Source organism: Rana temporaria, chromosome 4 (assembly GCF_905171775.1).
Source record: "Rana temporaria chromosome 4, aRanTem1.1, whole genome shotgun sequence".
Lineage (NCBI taxonomy): Eukaryota > Metazoa > Chordata > Amphibia > Anura > Ranidae > Rana > Rana temporaria.
In genome coordinates this window covers 328584540-328609134 of record NC_053492.1, presented here as the reverse complement: position 1 = coordinate 328609134, position 24595 = coordinate 328584540, and the positions used below count along the sequence as shown (strand labels likewise).

The window sequence follows — 24595 nt, the reverse complement described above, 5'->3', positions numbered from 1 at the left end:
TATGGAGTGGTTGCTATGGAGGGTTGCTATGGAATGGTTGCTATGGACTGGTTGCTATGGACTGGTTGCTATGGACTGGTTGCTATGGACTGGTTGGTATTGACGGTTGCTCTGGACTGGTTGCTCTGGACGGTTGCTATGGACTGGTTGCTATGGACTGGTTGCTATGGAGTGGTTGCTATGGAGTGGTTGCTATGGAGGGTTGCTATGGAATGTTGCTATGGACTGGTTGCTATAGACTGGTTGCTATGGTCTGGTTGCTATGGTCTGGTTGCTATGGACTGGTTGCTATGGAGGTTTGCTATATGCAGAGCATGCATATATGCAGGGCCAAAAAAAACTGAGCCATATCACCTCACAGTGTGTGGGAGGAGCTATAGAAAGCCCTCACAGATGTGTGTATGAAGGTTTTTACCTCAGCGTCTCCTAGGAAACCAATGTAAACATATGCAAGCAGCCTCTAACCAGGCGTCTCAAACTGGCGGCCCTCCAGCTGTTGCAAAACTACAAGTCCAATGAGGCATTGCAAGAATGACAGTTACTAGCATGACTCCCACAGGCAGAGGCATGATGGGACTTATAGTTTTACAACAGCTGGAGGGCCACCAGTTTGAGACCCTTGCTCTAAGCAGAGGAAAGTTCCCTGAGCCATATCACCACAGTGTGTGGGAGGAGCTATAGAAAGCCCTCACAGATGTGTGTATGAAGGTTTTTACCTCAGCGTCTCCTAGGAAAACAATATAAACATATACAAGCAGCTAAGCAGAGGAAAGTTCCCTCAGGCCTTGTGTGGAGGAGCCAACTCACCTCACAGCTGTTTGTGAGCAGTTATAAAACTCCTCAGCGTCTCCTAGGAAACCAATTGTTTGGTTTGCAGCCTCTCTGTAAACACAGCAGAAATTGAGGAATGTTTTTTATTACATGTCCTGTTCAAATGGTTGTATTTTAAAAACTATAAATCGTACAGCGAATATCTTTATATTTTACGAATCACAAGACCCAGACCTACATTTTGATGTATAGTATGTCTCTGAAATAATAAAATTGAAGGCACAGTCGCAGTTTACAAATTCCAAAGCAGATTTTCGTTTTCTAAACTTTGACCTCCATTGACTTCCATTGAAATAATGGATGGTGTAGGTTGCAAACAAATTATCATATTGTGAAAACGGTTTGGTCAATCACTTAGCCGTGAACATGTGTGGTGGCAGCAGGGATAGCTGAACGTTTTGATATAAGATTTGTGTAGGTCGGCTTGAAAATTAGGGAGTGGTCGCAGTTTACAAATCATGTGCTGATTTTTCATTTTTAGAAATCCCACACTCTAGCTCTCCCCATTCATTCCTATGGGAAAATTTTGCCACAAAAATTACGATATTTCGCGAACGATTCGGCGAAACGTTCCACACAGTAATAGCCCACCGATCGAGAACAATCCGCACGATTCGATATATTACTCGTCTATGTAGTGTAAAAACTGTGGGAGAGTTAGGGTGGCAAATTTGGCTATAATAAGAATAATAATAATATATATGTGAGATAACAATAAGTGCTCTTGCTATGCAAGACCACTTAATAAGAATAACTAGAAAAGATACAATTTCTGGGGAAATTGTGCGGCGTGGTCTTGCCTCCACCAATACTCCTGACTGGAGACGGTGCCCCTGGAGATGTAAATGTGATCCAACCATGTGTCGATCCAGTTTGATCCATTGCCCCATCAAAAACTGCACCATCAAAACTGCACCATCCTATTTGCCCCATCAAAAACTGGTTGCTATGGAGGGTTGCTATGGACTGATGGCTATGGATGGGTTGCTATGGACTGGTTGCTATGGACTGGTTGCTATGGAAGGTTGCTATGAACTGGTTGCTATGGACTGGTTGCTATGGTCGGGTTGCTATGGACGGGTTGCTATGGACTGGTTGCTATGAACTGGTTGCTATGGACGGGTTGCTATGGACGGGTTGCTATGGACTGGTTGCTATGAATGGGTTGCTATGGATGGTTGCTATGGATGGTTGCTATGGACGGTTGCTATGGACTGGTTGCTATGGACTGGATGCTATGGAGGGTTGCTATGGAATGGTTGCTATGGACTGGTTGCTATGGACTGGTTGCTATGGACTGGTTGCTATGTACCGCTTGCTATGGACCGGTTGCTATGGAGTGGTTGCCATGGACTGGTTGCCATGGTCTGGTTGCTATGGTCTGGTTGCTATGGACTGGTTGCTATGGACTGGTTGCTATGGATGGTTGATATGGACTGGTTGCTATGGAGGGTTGCTATGGACGGTTGCTATGGAGGGTTGCTATGGACTGATGGCTATGGACTGGTTGCTATGGTCGCTTGCTATGGACGGTTGCTATGGACTGGTTGCTATGGACTGGTTGCTTTGGACTGGATGCTATGGAGGGTTGCTATGGAATGGTTGCTATGGAGTGGTTGCTATGGACGGTTGCTATGGACTGGTTACTATGGACCGGTTGCTATGGACCGGTTGCTATGGAGTGGTTGCTATGGAGTGGTTGCTATGGAGTGGTTTCTATGGAGGGTTGCTATGGACTGGTTGCTATGGACTGGTTTCTATGGACTGATGGCTATGGACTGGTTACTATGGACGGTTGCTATGGACTGGTTGCTATGGACTGGTTGCTATAGACGGTTGCTATGGAGTGGTTGCTATGGAGGCTTGCTATGGAGGGTTGCTATGGAATGGTTGCTATGGATGGTTGCTATGGAGTGGTTGCTATGGACGGTTGCTATGGACTGGTTACTATGGACGGTTGCTCTGGACTGGTTGCTATGGACTGGTTGCTCTGGATTGGTTGCTATGGACTGGTTGCTATGGAGTGGTTGCTATGGAGTGGTTGCTATGGAGTGGTTGCTATGGACAGTTGCTATGGACTGGTTGCTATGGACTGGTTTCTATGGACTGGTTTCTATGTATGGTTGCTATATGCAGAGCATGCAGAAGTTACGCAGAGTTAAAAAAAACTGAGCCATATCACCTCACAGTGTGTGGGAGGAGCTATATAAAGCCCTCACAGATGTGTGTATGTAGGTTTTTACCTCAGCGTCTCCTAGGAAACCAATGTAAACATATGCAAAAACACTCTGTCAGGCGTCTCAAACTGGCAGCCCTCCAGCTGTTGCAAAACTACAAGTCCAATGAGGCATTGCAAGAATGACAGTTACCAGCATGACTCCCACAGGCAGAGGCATGATGGGACTTGTAGTTTTACAACAGCTGGAGGGCCACCAGTTTGAGACCCTTGTTAGCAGAGGAAAGTTCCCTCAGCCTTGTGTGGGAGGAGCCAACTCACATCACAGCTGTTTGTGAGGTTTTATTAAACTCCTCAGCGTCTCCTAGGAAACCAATTGTTTGGTTTGCAGGCTCTTACAGCTGTGAGGAGTTTTAATTACCTCAGCGTTTCCTAGGAAACCAATGTAAACCAAGCACGGGGCGGGCCGCACCGGGTGCCACACACTGGGGGGGTGTCAGGCCAACGATACCCCCCCTCCACGAATGAAGAGGACTTCCGACTTAGCGTGCTGCGTGTGGCATGGCGCGGTGGCAGAGAGGCAGCGCCAGCGGCAGTACTGTCTAGGTAAGACACAGCAGGGGGGGGGTGCCTCGTGCGAGCCGTACCCGAGTGATACCCGGGACCCGGCCGGCCGCAATTATCCCCTTCTCTGTGACAGCGCAGCGCCCGCGGCTCTCATAGTATCGGCTGTGACTGTCTGACACTGACAGTAACACAGCCGACCAGCATGAAGCTGCGGCCGCCTCCCCCTGTGCTATGTGTAGTGTGACTAACACATGGCGCGCTGATCATCTCTGAGTCTGCCTGACGGCATTACGTGTCTAAAGGCAAGGGGGGGGGTGTGTACTATTGTAAGGGGGGGTGTTCTGTATTTGAGGGGGGGGGCGGGGGGTGTTCTGTATATGAGGGGGCCTTCTGTATTCTGGGGGGGTTCTTCTGTATTGTGGGGGGGTGTTCTGTATTTTAGGGGGGTCTGAACTGTAGGGGTGGGTCTGTATTGTAGGGGGGTTCTGTAGGGGGGTCTGTATTGTAGGGAGGGGTCTGCACTGTCCAGAGGTGCAGTCTAATGTAAAGGGGTGCAGTGTAATGTAAGGGGTCCAGAGATGCAGGGTGCTGTGTAATGTAAAGGGGTGCAGGGTGCTATGTAATGTAAAGGGGTGCAGGGTGCTGTGTAATGTAAAGGGTCCAGAGATGTAGGGTGATGTGTAATGTAAAGGAATCCAGTGGGGGGGCGGGGCTATGGCTTGAGCCGTACGTGCAGACGCACACAGGGAGTTGACATCACGTCAGATGACGTCAGCTCCTTTCCGCGCGCCTGTGAGGAGCGATTGATGCGGCGTGGTGGATGTGACTGGCCCTCCTAGGACGGTGCAGGAAAACTTCACAGTCATCGTACTTTGGATCTGTTGTGATGGTGAGTGATGTTTTGTTGCTGTGCTCACAGACTGATGAATACCATCCATATTATATACTTCTCATATCTATTTTCTGTGGTGTCTGTCCCTTGTCATGCTTTGTGCACATTTTATCTCCTCTTTTTTGAGTTTCTGACATCATCAGGTGGTTTATGTAATTTTAGCAGAAAATGCACCAATATATTGCAAACCATAGCTATGGTTTGCAATATATTAGTGCATTTTTTGATAAAATTACATAAACCAGCTGATGTCAGAAACTCAAAAAAGAGGAGATAAAATGTGCACAAAGCATGACAAGGGACAGACACCACAGAAAATAGATATGAGAAGTATATAATATGGATGGTATTCATCAGTCCTGTGAGCAGTCCATGTGCAAGCTTGCAACATTATTCATACAATGGTAAATGTAAGGGTAGGGGTGTTGGCGCTGCCTACGTGGACACTTGTCCACTGAGCACCCTTAGGTGGTCTATCTGCTAGAAGCGGTAAGTGAAAAATCAAATATCTGCTAGAAGCGGTAAGTGAAAAATCAAATATCTGCTAGAAGCGGTAAGTGAAAAATCAAATATCTGCTAGAAGCGGTAAGTGAAAAATCAAATATCTGCTAGAAGCGGTAGGTGTGGCATAGATGCTGGCAGTACAATAAAAAGAAAATAAATAAATTGTTTAACTATAACAAGTACTCGTACCAGTTGTCCAACAATGATATTTACTTCTTTTTATAAAGAAATACAATTGATTTTATGCAGTATTGAGTTTAGCCTTTTGGCCCGGCCCTCCAAAATATTTTTAGTTTCTCATGTGGCCCCATCGAAAAAATAATTGCCCACCCCTGGCATAGACCATTGTACTGGGGGTGGTACGCCGAATTTACTATTGGCTTAATGCCACATATCTTCCATAGTTGTTGGGTTACCTCGGAGGGGAACTGGGTGCCTCTATCGGATATGATTTCTTGGGGAAACCCCACCCTGGAAAATATTTTCATTAAGGCCTCTGCCACAGTTTCGGCATGAATGTTGGTGAGGGCTATAGCCTTGGGGTACCGGGTGGCATAGTCCACTACAGTTAAAATATATATCTTTTCCCGGAGGGACTGGGTTTTGGTAAGGGCCCCACTATATCTACGGCCACCCTACTGAAGGGTTCTTCAATAATGGGAAGAGGACATAACTTGGCTTTGTGGTGGTCACCTCGCTTGCCTACTCGCTGGCAAATGTCACAGGAGGTGCAGTATTGCCTCACATCCTTGGAGATCCCTGGCCAGAAGAAAGCGTGGGTCAACCTGTATCGGGTACGTGTCATCCCCAGATGCCCAGACAGGGGAATGTCGTGGGCAATCCGAAGCAGTTCTTGCCTATACTTCTGAGGAACCACTAACTGTTTAGTCGTTACTGTGGCCGACCCTCCCACTCCTCTTTCAGCAATGCGGTAAAGTAGCCCTTTCTCCCAGGTGTACCGCTCCCCCTCTAGCCCAGCCTGGTCAGCATGTACCCTGTCCCTGTATACCTGTAGCGTGGGGTCTGACCTCACCTCGGCCTCAAACTTAGTCGGGGTATCCCAGGACATACGTGTCGTGTGGGGGTCATGGTCTCTCACCGGAGCCTCAGAGTGTCGGTGGAACCGTGGTGCGAGCATGTTGCGGTGTGGTCACTGGATGGGCTTCCTGGTATGGGGCATGGGGTACAAAAGCAGAGGTCATCTGGCCCAAGTCATTTCCCAGCACAACATCTGCTGGTAAATTTTGCATGAGGCCCACTTCTACCGTCCCCCCTCCCACACCCCAATCCAAATGTACTTTGGCAGTGGGTAGTCGGTACACTGCTCCCCCTGCCACTCGTACTGCCATGGATCCGCCAGTGTGTGCCGAGTCAGGGACCAAATGGGGTGCTATCAAGTTTAAAGTAGCTCCTGAATCCCGAAGCCCCTGGACTTCTTTCCCCTCCAAGGTCACTAGCTGTCGATGATGCTGCCGGTTATCTGTGGCTCGGACTGTCATCACCTCATGCAAGAATCCCAGGGGTTCTTCCGCTGGAATGCTCAACATCTCTTGAGCGGCCGGCTCCCGTTGATAATGATGGGCAGCAGCCCTTGGTGCCGGGTTCGGTCGGCCTTGGTTCCAGGCGGGTCTGCCCCGGTTTTGGGTGCACTCGCGTGCCATATGTCCCCACTGTTTGCAGGTGTGGCATTGGATGTTGGCACGTCCGTTATATCTGGAGGGTGGTGGTAAAGTCCCTTGGGATTGACGAAAAGGGGAGGCTGTGAGAGCGGGGGGTGGTAGAGTACTGGGTGGTCCCGCGGGTCGAGGATAACTCTTGGTTAGGGGCCCATGATGTCTCGCATCAAAATGCTGATCCGCTAATCGAGCTGCTTCGGTTAGGGTGAGAGGTTTCCTGTCTCGCACCCATTCTTGTGCCTCTGGGGACAAACCGTTGAAGAATTGCTCCAACAGCATTAACTGTCGCAATTCCTCCATAGTAGTGGCTTGGCTGGCTTGTACCCACCCTTGGGAAGCTTGGTCCAGCTTGTGTGCCCATTCAGCATGTGAATCCTTCTCTGGTTTGCGCAGGTTTCTAAACTTGCGCCGGTATGCCTCTAGAGTAATGGCGTATCTTTCTAATATCGCTCGCTTCACTTTATCATAATCCTTGCTGTCCTCACTGGGTACAGCACGATATGCTTCTGCTGCCCGACCTGCCAGCTTGCCTGCTAGCAATGGGACCCATACCGTCCGTTCCAAGTCATGTAAATCACACAGTCTCTCAAAATCCTGTAAATACCCATCAATCTCATCCTTCTCCTCGCAAAACATTTTAAAGGCATGATAGGGAATTTGGGGTTTTACCTGGTTGTAGAGTGACCCAGTAGTGGATTCTGCTCGAGACGGTGTATGCTGCGGACTGTGTGCCATCACGTACTCCTGCACATTCGCCATTACCATGTGCAGCATGGCATCTGATATAGGCTGTGGCAAAAATTCCAGCCTGGTCCTCATTTCTCTCTGGTAGAGGGTTTCTTCCATGGCTGCTGGTGGTGTAGCGCTGCGGGCTCTGTCTCCCTCCATCAGCTCGGCAGTTAGTACAGCTTTGGATTTGTTGCTGGCTACCTTACCCCTGGCTTCTTGCAGTTCCTTCAATGTCTGCCGCTTTAGCGTAGAATAATCCGTCTCCATTTACATCGGTAGTTCACATTGCACGAATTGCGCTTATCGGCTGTAAGGTTGGATCCCGTCGCTTGCCACCAATTGTAGCGGAGTACAATATTAAAATCCACGATCCCTGCTGGTAACCAGGGTAAATCCACAGTCAGCGCTGAAAAGTAAGGCAATGTCCCAAGTCCCCCCCAGTAACCGGACGAAACACAGCTCTGGGAGTCAACTGACTTTTTATTCACAGGCTTCCATATTTATATAATTCCCCATGCAAGGGGTTTCCAAACAGCCAAACAGATTTAGCAGGGGTAATACAGTGAGGACCACATGGGGAACTTAACATTTTGGATAATTCTCCCATCAGGCATTGCTGCACGAGGGAAAAGTCGGTTGATAGCTGGGGTCTGGGCTTATGTGTTGTGGGAGTTCGGTTTAAAACTACCGAACACCGATTGGGCAACATAAAATGAAGTACTTGAATGCTAGTGGCTTACGGCTGCCAGCATACGAATTACTATGCCCATATAAGACCCAGCAGAATACATAGCATATAATACAGACAACCCTTTGACATGTAACGTCCAGCGTTCCAGAAGTGGCTAGGTTTGCCACAGATACATTACAAGTCCGTAAACGGACTTGTAAAAAACGGACCGTTTGTCCGTACGTGTGAAAGGGCCCTTACCTGCAAGGACTGTTTAACTGCGATAGCAGTTCTGAGCTGTACAAGTCAGTGAGACTGTTATTTCTTTTGTTTTTGCTGCTGTGAAGCCATTTAAGTTTAATAAACCTCAGTTTTGATTTAAAAGCCTGCGATCAAGCTGGTTCACCGAACGTTACACTGGTGCTCGAATGCGGGCAGGACAGAATAACAGGCATAAGAAGAGAAAAAAATGTTTTTTTTTTTCTTTTTGCATTGGACTTTATGTTGAACTGACATTTAAAGGGACAGTACATTGGATTTATGTCCTGGGTTAAAACTGCACAAACATTGAAAGCTGAAGCAATGGAGGAGCCCATTAAACAGCTGACCTTGGCTAACATGCAAGCGCAGACTCGCCATGAGGAAGCTAATCAGCACCACAAAGAGGCACTGGCTCTGCAGCAAGAAAATACTTGCATGTTGGTGGCCCAGTTAGCAGCCCAGCAAGCAGCCCAGCAAGGGGTTATGCAGGCTCAGGTGACAGCCTTAAAGGAAGCAGTGCAGCAGCTGTCTCAGGTTCAGGAGCAAGCGGCTGTTGCGCCTGGCAATCAGGTGACTGTGAGGGCAAGCCATTTTCTACAGAAATTGTCCCTGAGTGATGATGTAGAGGCATTTCTTGCTACGTTTGAGAGGACAGCGGAGAGAAGGGTGGTCTCAGGACCAGTGAGCCGGCCTCATTGCTCCTTTTCTCACTGGAGATCCTCAAAAAGCCTGCTTTGACTTGCCACCAGATGATGCTAAAGACTATCAAAAGCTAAAGGCAGAAATTCTGGCTCATCTGGGGGTGACTACGGCCGTTCGGGCCCAACATGTACACCAATGGAAATATCGTCCAGATCGGCCACCCCGATCTCAAATGCATGACCTGGTGCAACTAGTAAAAAAAATGGCTGCAGCCTGAGGTGTTGTCTGGCCCCCAAATCGTGGAACGGGTCGTGCTGGATCGATACCTGAGGTCCCTGCCAGATGACCTTCAACGGTGGGTCAGCCATGGAGACCCCAAAACAGCAAACCTCCTTGTTGAGATGGTGGAACGATATACAGTGGTGGAGGACCTGCTCGGACCTACCAAGCGCATAGGGCCTAGTCTGCCACGGCCTGTTCGACCAACTGCTGCCCTTCAAAAGGATGTTACAAGGAGCCCTGGAACAAACACCCCGGAAGGCCAAGAGTCACTCCCGGTACCTCCTCAGCATTCTGTTCCTGTTCGGAGAGGAGGGGATGTACAATGTTGGCGATGTCATTCCTGGGGTCATACCCAGGCACACTGCCCATTGCAAGAGGAGCCAATGGAATGCAGGGTTCTTCGGAGGGGGTCTTTTTGTGCCCATAAAGTGTGCACCACACACCTCGACCTGGGTGAGGAAAAGTTTGAGTGTGAAGTCCAAGTGAACCACCTCTCTGCCCGGGCTTTGTTGGACTCTGGAAGCATGGTAAGACTTGTTCATCCTAGAGTGATTGGGAAGATCGGTACAGTAAGAAAAACTTTACGGGTGGTGTGCAATCACGGGGACACTAAAGAGTACCCTCTCATCACGGTGTCTATCTCCTCAACATGTGGCACTGGTACTCAAGAGGTGGGGGTGGTAAAGAACTTGGTGCATGATGTTATAATAGGACGAGACTGTCCATTGTTTACAAAACTGTGGGAACAAGGAGAACAGTTCAGAGACTGGGGAGAAACTACCCCCCCCCCCCTGTTCCTGCTGCTGAGAGGGATAACCCTGAACTGCCAAATGTTCTTAATGTGGATCCAGATGAGGAAAATGCTAATGATTGGGTTAATGGTGATGAAAGTAGTGTTGATACTATTGAGGATGTCAAGATATGTGGTCCACAGACCTATCAAAACACTAAGGGGAGGAGCCTTCCCCACTTTAGGTAATGCTGGGGGAAGAGGATGAGGAAGTAGCCTCTACCCCTGCCCTGCCGGATTTGGGTGTTCCCCAGGGGGCATTTGATACTGCTCAGATGCAGGACCCCACTTTGGCCCGTGCACGGGAACAAGTTGTAGTAGTAAATGGGGTTCCCCAAGAGCCAGGTGCGAATGAGAGGTGGCCACACTTTGCAATATATAATGAATTGCTGTATCGGGTTACCAAGGAGAGAGAAAATGTGGTAGAGCAATTGTTGGTACCCCAACAATATAGACGAAAGGTTCTGGACCTGGCCCATGACGATGTGTTAGGGGGACACCTGGGAGTTGAAAAAACGGGGGCATGGATCACCAACCAGTTTTACTGGCCAGGTCTGAAAGCAGAGGTAAAGAGATACTGTACCTCTTGTCCCACCTGTCAGTTGACCGCTCCAGTGACTCATTTTCGGAGCCCTTTGGTCCCTCTGCCCATAATTGAGGTCCCGTTCGAGAGGATAGCCATGGATATAGTGGGTCTCTTGGTAAAGTCAGCTCGAGGTCACTCCTACGTATTGGTGATTCTTGACTATGCCACCCGATATCCTGAGGCGCTACCCCTGCGGAATACCTCCTCAAAGGCCATTGCCCGGGAATTATTCCAGATGTTTACACGGACTGGTTTCCCCAGGGAAATACTCACAGATCAGGGTACCCCGTTTATGTCAAGGGTTATGACCGATGTGTGCAAGCTGTTCCGGATTAAACAGCTGCGCACATCGGTCCATCTGCACGCCTGCTTACCTTCGGGGGTAGACGCTTTTCTGTGAGAGCAACGGCCCTATGGAATAGTCTCCCTGTTTCTATCCGGTCTCTCCCCTCCATTATGGCCTTTCGTAAAAGGATAAAAACTTGTTTTTTTGAGGGAAAAGCAGGCTGAGTCACGTATGTCTTCTGCGCTTAGACGCTTCCCTGACGGGTCAGTATTTGGCGCATTACAAATCCATTCAATCAATCAATCAATCAATCAATCGGTCTACCATCCCCAAACGGACGGGTTGGTGGAACGCTTTAACAAGAACCTTAAGTCTATGCTCAAGAAAGTGGTACAAAGGGATGGGAAAGATTGGGACTGCTTGTTACCAGCTCTCCTGTTTGCTATCCGGAAAGTGCCCCAGGCCTCCACGGGGTTTTCGCCCTTTGAGTTGGTATATGGGCGGAGACCTCGCGGACTTCTTGACGTGGTTAAAGAGGAATGGGAAAGTGAACATGTTCAGCATAAGAGTGTCCTAGAATATGTCTCCCAAGGAAAGGATCCAAACCGTGATGCCACTAGTCAAAGAGCATTTTCAAAAGGCCCAAGAGGCTCAAAAACGGGTCTATAACAGGGCTGCTAAAATAAGGCACTTCCAAGTGGGGGATCGAGTAGCGGTGCTAATTCCCACTGTGGAAAGTAAGTTCTTAGCCAGGTGGCAAGGACCCTTTGAAGTTGTGGAAAAAGTGGGAGAGGTCAATTATAGAGTCCACCAGCCAGGCAAGAGGAAACCGTATCAGATATATCATGTCAACTTGTTAAAGCCCTGCACAGACAGGGAACCGGTGACCTCCCTGGCTAGTGCAAGACTTGAGCCTCAGGTTGGGGTGGAGAGTAGTGTTGAGCAGAATATGCCATATTCGATTTCGCGATATATCTCGAATATATATTCGAATATTCGAGATATATTCGCTAAATTCGAATATTCGTGATATTTTATCGAAATTAAATTATTGCGATTTTTCGCTATTGCGAATGCGAAAATAATTGCGAATTTTTAATAACTGCGGTAGGAGCACTCTAATTGGCTCACAATATTCTTGATATTTTGTCGAAATTTCGCAAAATGCGAATGCGATATTGATGGCGAAATTTCGACAACAGCGCTAGGAGCACTCTGATTGGCTCAGAATATTCGTGATATTTTATCGAAATTTCGCAAAATGCGAATGCGATATTTATTGCGCAATTTTGACAAATGCTGGAGGAGCGCTCTGATTGGCTCAGAATATTCGTGATATTTTATCGAAATATCGCAACATGCGAATGCGGTATTTATTGCGCAATTTCGAGAAATGCTGTAGGAGCACTCTGATTGGCTCAGAATATTCGTTATATTTTATCGAAATATCGCAACATGCGAATGCGATATTTATTGCGCAATTTCGAGAAATGCTGTAGGAGCGCTCTGATTGGCTCACTCTGAAATCGAATATTCAAGATATTTTAACGCAATTTCACAAAATGCGAATGCGAAATTGATTGCAGATATTTCGAAAACTGCTGTAGGAGCACTCTGAAATCGAATATTTATGATATTTTAGCCAAAAAATATTGCGATGCGCATGCGCAATCGCGCGAACAACATGCGACCATTTCCTGGACCCTTGCCAGTTTCCAACTTTATGATCGCAACGCAATCGCAGAGCAAGATGGTTGGAAGTAATTTCACTGTATCTGAGGAAAAGATGCTGATTTGTGTAAGTATTTTGACCACTGTTATTTCATTATCTTCAACTGCATTTTAGTCTAGTTTAAAAGTTAGTATATATGATCAGATATTAGTATTTCACAAACAATGTGTCTCCTGCTTTTACAAAACTACAAGTCCCAGCATGCCTGGACAGCTGCAGACACCCTGGTTGGTAAATGTGTATTTAGGCACTTTTCCTTGTTATTTAGCATAATGAATTTAACATTTTTTTGGACATAGGACGTATGCGAACGTCCTGACTTCAGGGTCCTCAAGGCCCAAGGACGTTCGAATACATATTGCCCTTTAGATGTTGCAGAACTACAACTTCCAGCATGCCTGGGAATGCTGGCACTTCTAGTATTGTAAGTTCTGCAGGCCCACATTTTTCAGGCCTTTATGCACGGGTCTCTAAACTGTGGCACCCTAGATGCAGCAAAAGTAAAATTCTTAGCATGCACTGACAGACCGTGGCTGATGGGAGTAGTAGTTTTGCAACAGCTGGAGGTGGACTGGTCTTGAAACCCTGAGTTAGGTAACAAACCCGTAGTGTTTTGCAACCTATCTGCCTCCAGCTGTTTTTTTTCTGTTGAAAAGCCTGTGGCGTGCAAAACACAACCCAAAAACTCCACCCGGTGCAGGGAAAAATGTGCACACACCTAAAGAGTGACATCACAAAAAACTGCGACGGTTGCATACGTCAGTGGTCCTCCGAAAAGGTCCTGTCTCTGACCCCCCGGGGCGTTAGGCTCCTGACAGGGAAAAGAGTTACTGTGGTCCATACAGCCGAAGCCATATGGACCCATCTCGGTCCAAGCAGCCGAAGCCACAAGGACCCAACATCCTCGGAGGGACTGCCGAAACAGAACCCTCCTCGGTGAGGCTCCCCCGAAGGGAGACCCCATGAGAGCCGGTGAACCTAACCAGAAGGCCGAGTCTACCAACTCCCAAGACTTTCAGAGACCGGCCCGAGGACCAGCACCCTACTCGCCACACAAAGTGCAAGCACCAAAACAAAAAGAGTGACAAACAAAACAGAACACGGGGAAAAATAATAAAAGAAAGTGGGGAAAAGGAAGATGGGAGAGTGAGGAAAGTGACCAATGTGAAATAATTCTGCCTCCAGCTGTTGCAAAACTAAAACTCCCTGCATGCAACTGGCTGCAATTACCCCCCCCCCTCTCCCCCAATGTGAATGTACAGGGTATATTCACATGGGCTGTGGCTTACAGTGTGCTTCTAGCTGAAGCAAATTCGGCGCTGCAGCTCAAACCCTCAGCGGGAAACTACTGTGAACCCCATGCCCCTCTGACTGTACCTTAAAAACACTACACCACACTAAATATAAATGAAAAAACATAACATATACACATACCCCTACATAACCACCCTCACCTCCACATTAAAAGAAAACATCTTGTATGGCACTGTTTCCTAAACGGAGCCTACAGCTGTTGCAAAACAACTCCCCGTTATTACTGGACAGCCATTAACTGTCCAGGCATGCTGGGAGTTAAAGTATAATTGTTGTACAGCTGGTGACGGTGAGCTACATGGTGTATCAGAGCATGCTGGTAGTTGTAGTTGTTAAATAACATCAACTCCATTATTTATTCAAAATTAATTCATCAAAAAGTCAAAACAAACAAACATATTATTGTTCCTATATAAAGATAGGGATGAAAAAAAATAATCTATTGTACAGGCCCATTATCAGTGTCCAAAAATAATTATAGCGGTCAGATGAATAGCAACGCATATCTCCCCTATACGTGTATCCTGTGTTGTTAATAATATATACATAATTATGCAAATGATAATGGCTGCTATATTTATGCAAAAAAGGTGGCGACCGAAATGGCAGGATATAAAATCTGTCATGTTACCCCTGTCATTGATTAATAAGGCGAGAATGCTTCCAATTGTTGAATACCATACATTTACGTCATATATCCATAAGGCTGTCAACAAAAGTATTACAATATACTTTGTTCTTCATCTTGCAGAAGTTCCTGGAAACAGGGTACGACCAGCTCCGCAGGCAGCCAGAGAAAAAGGCTGTGGTCAGCGCCCTAATGACCGACTTCGGCGGCCAACACAATCAGCTGGCGATTGTGAAGAAGTGGTCTGACCTGAAGAGGCGCCACATGGAACAGGTCAGACGTCTTCGGGATAGATATCATCCAGGTAAGTTATTGTTGACAGTTATGTTTTTTTTTTCCAAAGTGTATTTTGTGCGTGAACTCGAGAGAGAGAGGAGCCGGCCTGCAGGAGTTGGGAGGCCTCCCCCAGAGGCAATCTGCCACCTTTCTCCATGCCCCGGGTGGCAATGGCGGGTGTGAGGGGGTCCTCCCAACCCCACCTCGCATAGCACACCCACCGGGGGCGGGGCTGAGACCACCAAACTCAATTCACATGTAGCCGAGAGCGGGATACGAACCCCTAGCTGCAGAGGTGAATCGCTTGTCAGCGCAGTGGCAATCGCGTTGAGCCACCGCAGCTCCTTTGGTGACAGTTATGTAAGGTCATATGTAATTCATGTAAGGTCAGATGTTGTTAACCAAGATGCCATGTTGTGCTAACATATATCACCACCAGCCAAGGTATTCATAGTACTGTTGAAAAAAGACATGGGACAGCAGACAGGAACACAGAAGTTATGTGGGAACATACTTTTCCCATTGCTTTGCATGGGACTTTAAACAAAAACCCAGACCCTCACCAATGTGGGTAGTTAAGGGATAAATTAACGATCCTATACTTTAAGTGGACGTATAGGTAACATGTGACCAAGTGTTATTGAAATATCTACAGCTGTTATGAAGTAACATGTATTTCCCATAGAGTTGAATGGGACTTTAAAGAAAAACCCCGACCATGGCAAATGGGGGTGGGTAAGGGTTAAACCACCTATCCTATGTTTGTGGCTGACATATAAGTAACCTGTGTGCCAAGTTTCATGTAAATATCTTTAGCCGTTTGTAGGTGATGCTGGAACATACATACATACATACATGCACACACACGTTGAGTTTTATATATATAGATTCCCACTAAATTCCTGTGTTAGGCGTGGGGTTGTTATAGTAATCCCGTGTGCTCCATCAGGCCCTTTTTTTAACATGAGATCGTCTGAACAAAACAAAGGAGACAAAAACAGCTCATTTTAACATGGTGGCATCCCAGCTCACGCTCAGTCCCCTGTAGTGCCCACAAGACCCTTTAATATAACATTGTCCCATTGGTTAACTGTCTATATAAATCAATTTGTATTCATATACAATACAGCAGAGTACACAGAATTTGCATACGTCATTAGAAAACATTTTTATAATATATGAACATTGTGTTATTATAGGAGCTCCGCTACCAGTTGTGCGCGCCAAGCGCAGAAGGCGCCAGGCCGATGAGGAGGAGGAGGATGCGGCAGAGGAGGATGCGGCAGAGGAGGAGATGGATGAGGAGGAGCAGCCAGGGCCCTCCCACTCGCCAACCCCAGCTCCTGTTGAGGAGCAAGCTGAGGAGCTCCCCCCCCCCACCCCAACTTCTCAAGCAGACGAGCAGGAGGAAGACAGCGGTCCTGTGAGCCTCGCTCAGGAAGGTAAATATGTGCACAATGATTAATAACATTTCAACAATAAAATGTAGATATAAAAATGGACAACATATAAAGCGCACCTGTCAGATTGTAGAACCATAATATGGTATTTATGATAGAAGTATACAGGTAGTGCAGAATTATTAGGCAAGTTGTATTTTTGAGGATTCATTTTATTATTGAACAACAACCATGTTCTCAATGAACCCCAAAAACTCATTAATATCAAAGCTGAATATTTTTGGAAGTAGTTTTTAGTTTGTTTTTAATGTTAGCTATTTTAGGGGGATATCTGTGTGTGCAGGTGACTACTATTACTGTGCAGAATTATTAGGCAACTTAACAAAAAAAAAAATATATACCCATTTCAATGATTTATTTTTAACAGTGAAACCAATATAACATCTCAACATTCACAAATACACATTTCTGACATTCAAAAACAAAACAAAAACAAATCAGTGACCAATATAGCCACCTTTCTTTGCAAGGACACTCAAAAGTCTGACATCCATGGATTATGTCAGTGTTTTGATCTGTTCACCATCAACATTGCGTGCAGCAGCAACCACAGCCTCCCAGACACTGTTCAGAGAGGTGTACTGTTTTCCCTCCTTGTAAATCTCACATTTGATGATGGACCACAAGGAGGCCATGTCATTAGGTTTTTTTATTTAATACCCTTTCTTGCCAGCCACGCTGTGGAGTACTTTGACACGTGTGATGGAGCATTGTCCTGCATGAAAATCATGTTTTTCTTGAAGGATGCAGACTTCTTCCTGTACCACTGCTTGAAGAAGGTCTCTTCCATAATCTGGCAGTAGGACTGGGAGTTGAGCTTGACTCCATCCTCAATCCGAAAAGGCCCCACAAGCTCATCTTTGATGATACCAGCCCAAACCAGTACTCCACCACCACCTTGCTGGCGTCTGAGTCGGACTGGAGCTCTCTGCCCTTTACCAATCCAGCCACGGGCTCTTCCATCTGGCCCATCAAGACTCACTCTCATTTCAGCAGTCCATAAAACCTTAGAAAAATCTTTCTTGAGATATTTATTGGCACAGTCTTGACGTTGCAGCTTGTGTGTCTTGTTCAGTGGTCGTCGTCTTTCAGCCTTTCTTACCTTGGCCATGTCTCTGGGTATTGCACACCTTGTGCTTTTGGGCACCCCAAGTGATGTTGCAGCTCTGAAATATGGCCAATCTGGTGGCAAGTGGCATCTTGGCAGCTGCACGCTTAACTTTTCTCAGTTCATGGGCAGTTATTTTGCGCCTTTGTTTTTCCACACGCTTCTTTTGTTTGATGATCACGCTTCAGAAGCTTTGCAATTTTAAGAGTGCTGCATCCCTCTGCTAGATATCTCTCTATTTTGGACTTTTCAGAGTCTGTCAAGTCCTTCTTTTGGCCCATTTTGCCAAAGGAAAGGAAATTGACTAATAATTATGCACACCTGATATAGAGTGTTGATGTCATTAGACCACACACCTTCTCATTACAGAGATGTACATTACCTAATATGCCTAATCGGTAGTAGGCTTTCGAGCCTATACAGCTTGGAGTAAGACAACATGCATAAAGGATGATGTGGTCCAAATACTCATTTGCCTAATAATTCTGCACTCCCGGGATGTGTTAGACACATAACAAGTGTATACACATGATAATGATTGATTAATAAGCAAAACAAATATTTTATTTATTTGGTAACGTTCTTTGAAATCCAAATGTTTTTTTATTATATCCTAACAGTATCAAGAAAGATGATGAGGCAGAACGCGCTCATAAAGAAAACCCACAAGAGGATCCTGGGAAATCAACGCCAGATCCGCTACCTGACTCAACAAAATGCGCTGCTAGAGCAGCAGCAATCAAAAAATATTGCGGAGATGGAACGGCTTCAGAAGCTCAATCAGAGTTATATCTGAATTTATTTTTTTATTAAAAAATCTTATTTTTTGGAAATGTTTCATTTCTTTTTGAGATAGATTTGTAGGTTTTTCAACACATCTAACTTCACATCAAACAAATCAACATCAACACATCTAACTTCATAATAAGCAAAAACATTTTATACTATTATTTTATTTAACAGAAACCTAGAAACAGAAAACTAAAGCACACGACACAGACACGACGAACACAAAATAAACTGTTGAAAAATGAACATAACAAAAGCAACAATATATATATATATACAAAGAGAGAGAGAGGGAGAGCAAGAAAGAGAAAGAGAATGCAGATTAGCTCTTGCAGACAGCCCAATGGTTGCAGTATAAATGCCGCAAACCAGGGTTTAACATAAGGTTCATTGTTATAGTTACACTTGCTGTTTAGATCCAGTCTGGTAGCTTGTAGCGGAGGCTGTTGGTGGATCCGCTGTGCCAGAGAGGTCATGAAGCTTTACTCAGCATGGAGGCAGCAGCAGTAGTATTAAAATATAATGTAACTAGACAATGCATTTCCTGAGGAAAATGCGAGTGGGAATGCTGAATAGCTTAATTGCTGAGCCCCTTGCCAAAGACATTCACCATAACCACTACACTATCTTTAGGACACACAGCTTCTTTCTCTATCTGCAAAGTATAGAGTATGCTGACTTCCTGGTCGCCCCTCCCCCCTCAAGAGGTTTCCCCTCCCCCCCAGGTCAGTGAGGAGGAATATTGCACTGAGGTCAGGAAAGTTATTTATGGAAAGAAATAACATTACAAACGCTTTTAATTCACAGATCAAATACATGATTTAAGCCTCCAAACAAAGCTTAATAAATCCTCAACCGTACATGCGATCGATACAACGACTACACCGTTTGAAATACACGGCCCTTGTGAACGCATCGATATGAAATTTATGTTGATAAACTTAAAAATGTGGCCATGTCTGCGATTTAGAAAAGAGCGTCTTTGTGAGTTTTGCAGCAACATTTTTTAGATAATTTAACATGAGAGTCTATGAGACATAATTTCTGGCTGTTGCTCCAATAACTAAAACTAAAATACGTATCGCAGAATTGATCACATTGCCAGAAACCAGACAAGCATAGCTACGTTTTGATATAAAAATTGTGTATGAAAAGTAGATCTTGTGGGCGTGAGAGCAATTTGTTTCCCCTTTTTTTAAAGATATTTTTAATTACAAAGATCTCCAATGTTAAGGTCACATGACAGACTCTAAATCCCCTCCATAGGATTACATTATAACCTATTGCATTTTTGTAAAAAATTCGCCAAACGTAAATTGCGTTTTCACCAAAAATTGTAAACGATAACGATCTGAAAAGTCATAGCCGGATAGCTAAATATTTTGTGACCGCTTTAAAGTTTGTTTAGTGTCTGTAAGTGAAAGTATGAAGTAGCTGAAACTTTTGGCAGGGCATGTGATTTCAAAGGGGAAAAGGATGTTCTCATTGACTTCAATGTTAAAAAAAAGGGTCTAAAAGCTTAAAATTTATAAAAGTGTAAATAGTCCAAAAAAACTTGAAGAAGTCCCATCATTAGCTGAACGAGACGAACATTTTTACAGTTGAATGGTCTCAATAGCTGAAAGTATGCCGAAGTTACGCAGAACCAAAAAACGTAAGGAATAATAAGAATACTAAATTTACGGATATCAATACTGGAAATGTTTATTAAAGCATTCACACTAATTAAGATTAATACATTTACGGGTATCCATACTGGGAATGCTTATTAAAGCATTCCCACTAAGTATCACACAGGCAGGATTTACAAGCAGTAGTGGTAATAGTACTAGATAGCATAAAAACACTTGGGGAAGACTTTACAGCATCAGTAGTGGCCATAGTAGTCAATAGTGTACCAAAAAATTGGGACACAGGTGTCTTGACTGAGCTGCAATAGTAGTAGTAGACATTGACAATACAGTGTCAAATCACTCGGGCAAGAGGTGCCATGATGAACAGCAGCAGCAGCATCAGTAGTGGTAATATTAGTATAGAGTGGCAAATAACTAGTGACATAGGTGTCTTGATTGAGCAGTAGTAGTAGTAGTAGACATTGACAATACAGAGTCATATCACTTGGGCAGGAGGTGCCATGATGAACAGCAGTGGTAATAAGAGTATATAGGGTGTGAAATAACTGCTGACATAGGTGTCTTGACTGGGCAGCAGCAGCAGCAGCAGAAGCAGCAGTAGTAGTATTAGCAGTAGTAGTTGATACAGAGTCAGATCACTTGGGCAGGAGGTGCCATGATGAACAGCAGTGGTAATAAGAGTATATAGAGTGTGAAATAACTGCTGACATAGGTGTCTTGACTGAGCAGCAGCAGTAGTAGTATTAGCAGTAGTAGTTGATACAGAGTCATATCACTTGGGCAGGAGGTGCCATGATGAACAGCAGTGGTAATAAGAGTATATAGAGTGTGAAATAACTGCTGACATAGTTGTCTTGACTGATCCAGAGGAGTCATGGGAGAAAATCATGTGGTCAGATGAGACCATAATATAACTTTTTGATCATAATTTCACTAACCGTGTTCGGAGGAAGAATAATGATGAGTACCATGCCAAGAACGCCATCCCTAATGTGAAGCATGGGGGTGGTAGCATCATGCTTTGGTGGTGTTTTTCTGCACATGGGACAGGGTGACTGCACTGTATTAAGGAGAGGATGACCGTGGCCATGTATTGCGAGATTTTGGGCAACAACCTCCTTCCCTGAGTTAGAGCTTTGAAGATGGGTCGAGGCTGGGTCTTCCAACATGACAATGACCCAAAGCACACAGCCAGGATAACCAAGGATTGGCTCTGTAAGGAGCATATCAAGGTTCTGGCGTGGCCTAGCCAGTCTCCAGACCTAAACCCAATAGAGAATCTTTGGAGGGAGCTCAAACTCTGTGTTTCTCAGCGAGAGCCCAGAAACCTGACTGATGTAGAGAAGATCTGTGTGGAGGAGTGGGCCAAAATCCCTCCTCCAGTGTGTGCAAAGCTGGTGTAAAACTACAAGAAAGGTTTGACCGCTGTAATTGCAAAGAAAGCCTACTGTACCAAATATTAACATTGATTTTCTCAGGTGTTAAAATAGTTATATTCAGCACTGTAAATACATCAGGTCCGGGGCTCCATCAGGGAATGCATGACAAGGGACCCTTCAGCGCCCTGAACCGACGACCGGTGCCAGAAAGTCACCGCCGATCCAGGACTCATTCATCTTTATGAATGTGAGTCTGTCCACGGAGTCTGTGGACAGACGGGTCCTCTTGTCCGTGACCACCCCACCTGCCGCGCTGAATGTCCGCTCAGATAGTACGCTGGAGGGGGGGCAAGACAATAACTCCAGCGCATACTGAGCGAGCTCGCGGCAGGTGTCCAATCTGGCAACCCAGTACTCCATGGGGTCGTCGGTGCTCATACTGTCAGAAGCACCGACGGACGCCATGTAGTCTGCCACCATGTGGGCCAGCCGCTGGTGGTGACTGCTGCTGCTGCTGGTGCTGGTACTGGGTCGCTCTGTTTGGAAGAACATCCTCATCTCATCCATTAGGTCCCCTGCTCGGCTGCTGCTGGGTGCAGCCACCTGCTGGGTGAGATGAGGGGGGACAACTGGAGGCCGGGGAGTTGCCTGCTCCAACCGGCTGACAATGCCTGCCTGCAGTTCCTCCATCCGGTGCTGCCTCCGGCTGGCTGGGATGAACTGCTCCAGTTTCCCCTTGCACCTGGGATCCAAAAGGGTGGCCATCCAGAAATCATCCCTCGCCTTGATGGTCTTAACCCGGGGGTCCCTCCTGAGGCATCTCAGCATGTGGGCAGCCATGGGGAAGAGCACAGCCCGCTGTGACTCTTCACTGCTGCCCAGGTCAATGAGGTCCGACTCTTCATCCCTGAGGCGCTGCTGGTCACGCTCAGAGATGCCCAACCCCCGGACTATCGGTGCCCCCAACACCGGCTCTCCCTCCTGACCAGGCCCTGACTCCGGGATGACACCAGCAACCACCTCCTCCTCATCATCATCATCCTCCTCCTCCTCCTCGTCCTGGCCCTGGTCTCGGTGGAGCATTGCTGACTCCTCCTGCTCCACCAAGGCACTCTCCCCAGCTTCGAGCAGGCGATCTAGTGTCCTCTCCAGCATGAACACTATTGGCAGCACGTTATTGAGGCCGACATGCTCACTGCTGACCATCTTGGTCGCCTGCTCGAAGGAGGACAACACTTGGCAGACCTGGTGTATCTGCCCCCACTCCGCACAGGCGATGAAAGGGAGTTGTGGTGAAGCCCTCTCAGTGCGTAGGTCCATCAGGTACTCCCTCACCGCCCTTCGCTGCTCCCACAACCTCTTCAGCATGTGGAGGGTGGAGTTCCACCGCGTCACACTGTCCACAATCAGCCTGTGAAGGGGCAGACTGTAGTTCCGCTGCAACTCGGACAGGGACGCGGTAGCAGTTGGGGAGCGCCTGAAGTGGCTGGCAATCCTACGCGCCTTTGCCACAATGTCACTCAACCCGGGATAAGTGCGCAGGAACTTCTGCACCACCAGGTTGAGGACATGTGCCAGACAGGGCACGTGGGTCAGACTGCCAGCACTGAGGGCGGCAAGTAGGTTGCTGCCGTTATCGCAGACAACCATACCTGCCTGGAGCCTTCGGGGTGTCAGCCACTTCTGGACCTGAGCCTGAAGTGCTTTCAGCACTTCTTCTCCAGTGTGTCTCCGGTCCCCTAAACTAACAAGCTGGAGCACGGCCTGACAGCGCACGTGCCCCACACTTGAGTAGCTACGGGGGCGCTTGCTGGGAGGCTCAGCAGCTGCGGAGACAGTGGCTTGAGGGAGACCAGCAGTTCTCCCCTGGACACCCCGGGGCGGCACCACAAGATCGGTTGCCGCCGATCCCTCACCGACGCCTCGGAGGGAAACCCAATGGGCCGTGAAGCTGATGTAGCGCCCCTGCCTGCTGGTCCAGCCATCCATTGTCAGATGAACCCTGTCGCTGACAGCGTGATCCAGCGACAGGGTTACATTCTGCACAATGTGCTGGTGTAGGGCAGGGACACCAGTCCTGGCAAAGAAATGGCGGCTGGGGACACGCCATTGGGGTTGGGCCTGCTCCAACATCTGCCTGAAGGGGTTGCTGTCAACTATGTTGAAGGGCAGCAGATGTTGGGCAATAACCCTTGCCAGGAGCCCATTGAGGGAACGCACACGTCGGTCTCCAGGGGGGAAGGGAGTGGTGCGGTCAAAGACGTCTGAAATTGACGCCTGGCGCCGGACTGCAGTGCGGGACACAGACGCGGAGGGTGCTGTGGAAGTAGAGGTCTGGCTGCCGGTACCAGTACCTCTACTAGAGGGAGCGGGGGGGCATGACCTGCTGGAAAGAGATGAAGATGTGGCAGGGGCTGCTGTACCCTGCTCACTTGTGGTGATGGCGCTGCTACCACCACCACGCTTCATCTCGTCAAACACCGCCCAGTGGTTTATCCTCAGGTGCTGGTTCAGGGCTGTGGTACCCACCCGAGCCAAACACTTCCCTCTCTTCACCCTCACTTTACAGATCCGGCAGATGGCCACGGTAGGGTTGTCTGCCACCAGGGTAAAGTAGTTCCAGACAGGTGACTTCAGCACCGCCCTCCTGTCAGATGGGGTGATGCTTACTTGCACCTGCTGGGACTCGGTGCGCACAGGTGGAGCTGCCTGCTGCTGCTGCTGCTCCTCCTGACACCTCCTGCTGCCATCACCAGTGGAGACCCTGACGATGGTCTCCCTGGTGGTGACCTGGCGCACCGTTTCACCAGGGTGCCTACCTTCCCCGTCGTCACTGACGCAGTGAGCCGACGCGTCAGATGGCAACCATGATGGGTCACCCTCTTCGCCCCCAGAGATGTCAGACCAAGGGCTGAGATGTGTTGGTCTGAGGGAACCAACTGACATGGAGCCTCTAGCCTGGCTCCGCTGTCCCCTCACCCACGCCTGGGTCTGACTAGGTGCTGCTGTTTCCTGCACCAAAACAGCAGCACCAGTTTGAAGGGATGTCTCTGGGATACTGCCAGCAGGTATCCCATCCTCCTCATCCATCCCTTCAAAAAGGTCCTGACCATCAGGACAGAGCTGGAGGTCTGCCTGATGCATGGCCTCCCCCAAGATATCCCTCTCACTGTCGCTGTCGAACAGTAAGATGCTGGACTCTTGGGGGCTGGGGGGGGTACTACAGGCACCGGTGTAATGGTGGTACTACTGTGTGTCGGGACCGACGACTCAGTGGCACTGCTGTGCCCCATGTAGTCCACCACTACTTCAGCCTGAGATGGCAATATCGGGCGGCTGCCCGATGGGAAGAACTCCCGGATCAGGCGGACTCCCCTTGCACC

At 47.4% G+C, this 24595-nt stretch overlaps 1 protein-coding gene and 1 long non-coding RNA gene across 3 annotated transcripts in view; one reads left to right on the top strand and one right to left on the bottom strand.

Moving 5' to 3' along the window:
• LOC120937461 (protein unc-93 homolog A-like) overlaps positions 1–24595 on the bottom strand; it is a 1112011-nt gene that overhangs the window by 96801 nt on the left and 990615 nt on the right. The window lies entirely within an intron of this gene.
• LOC120937462 lies at positions 16244–18243 on the top strand. The gene is made up of 2 exons (XR_005748721.1): positions 16244–16284; positions 18031–18243. It is a non-coding gene; the product is annotated as an uncharacterized LOC120937462 (long non-coding RNA).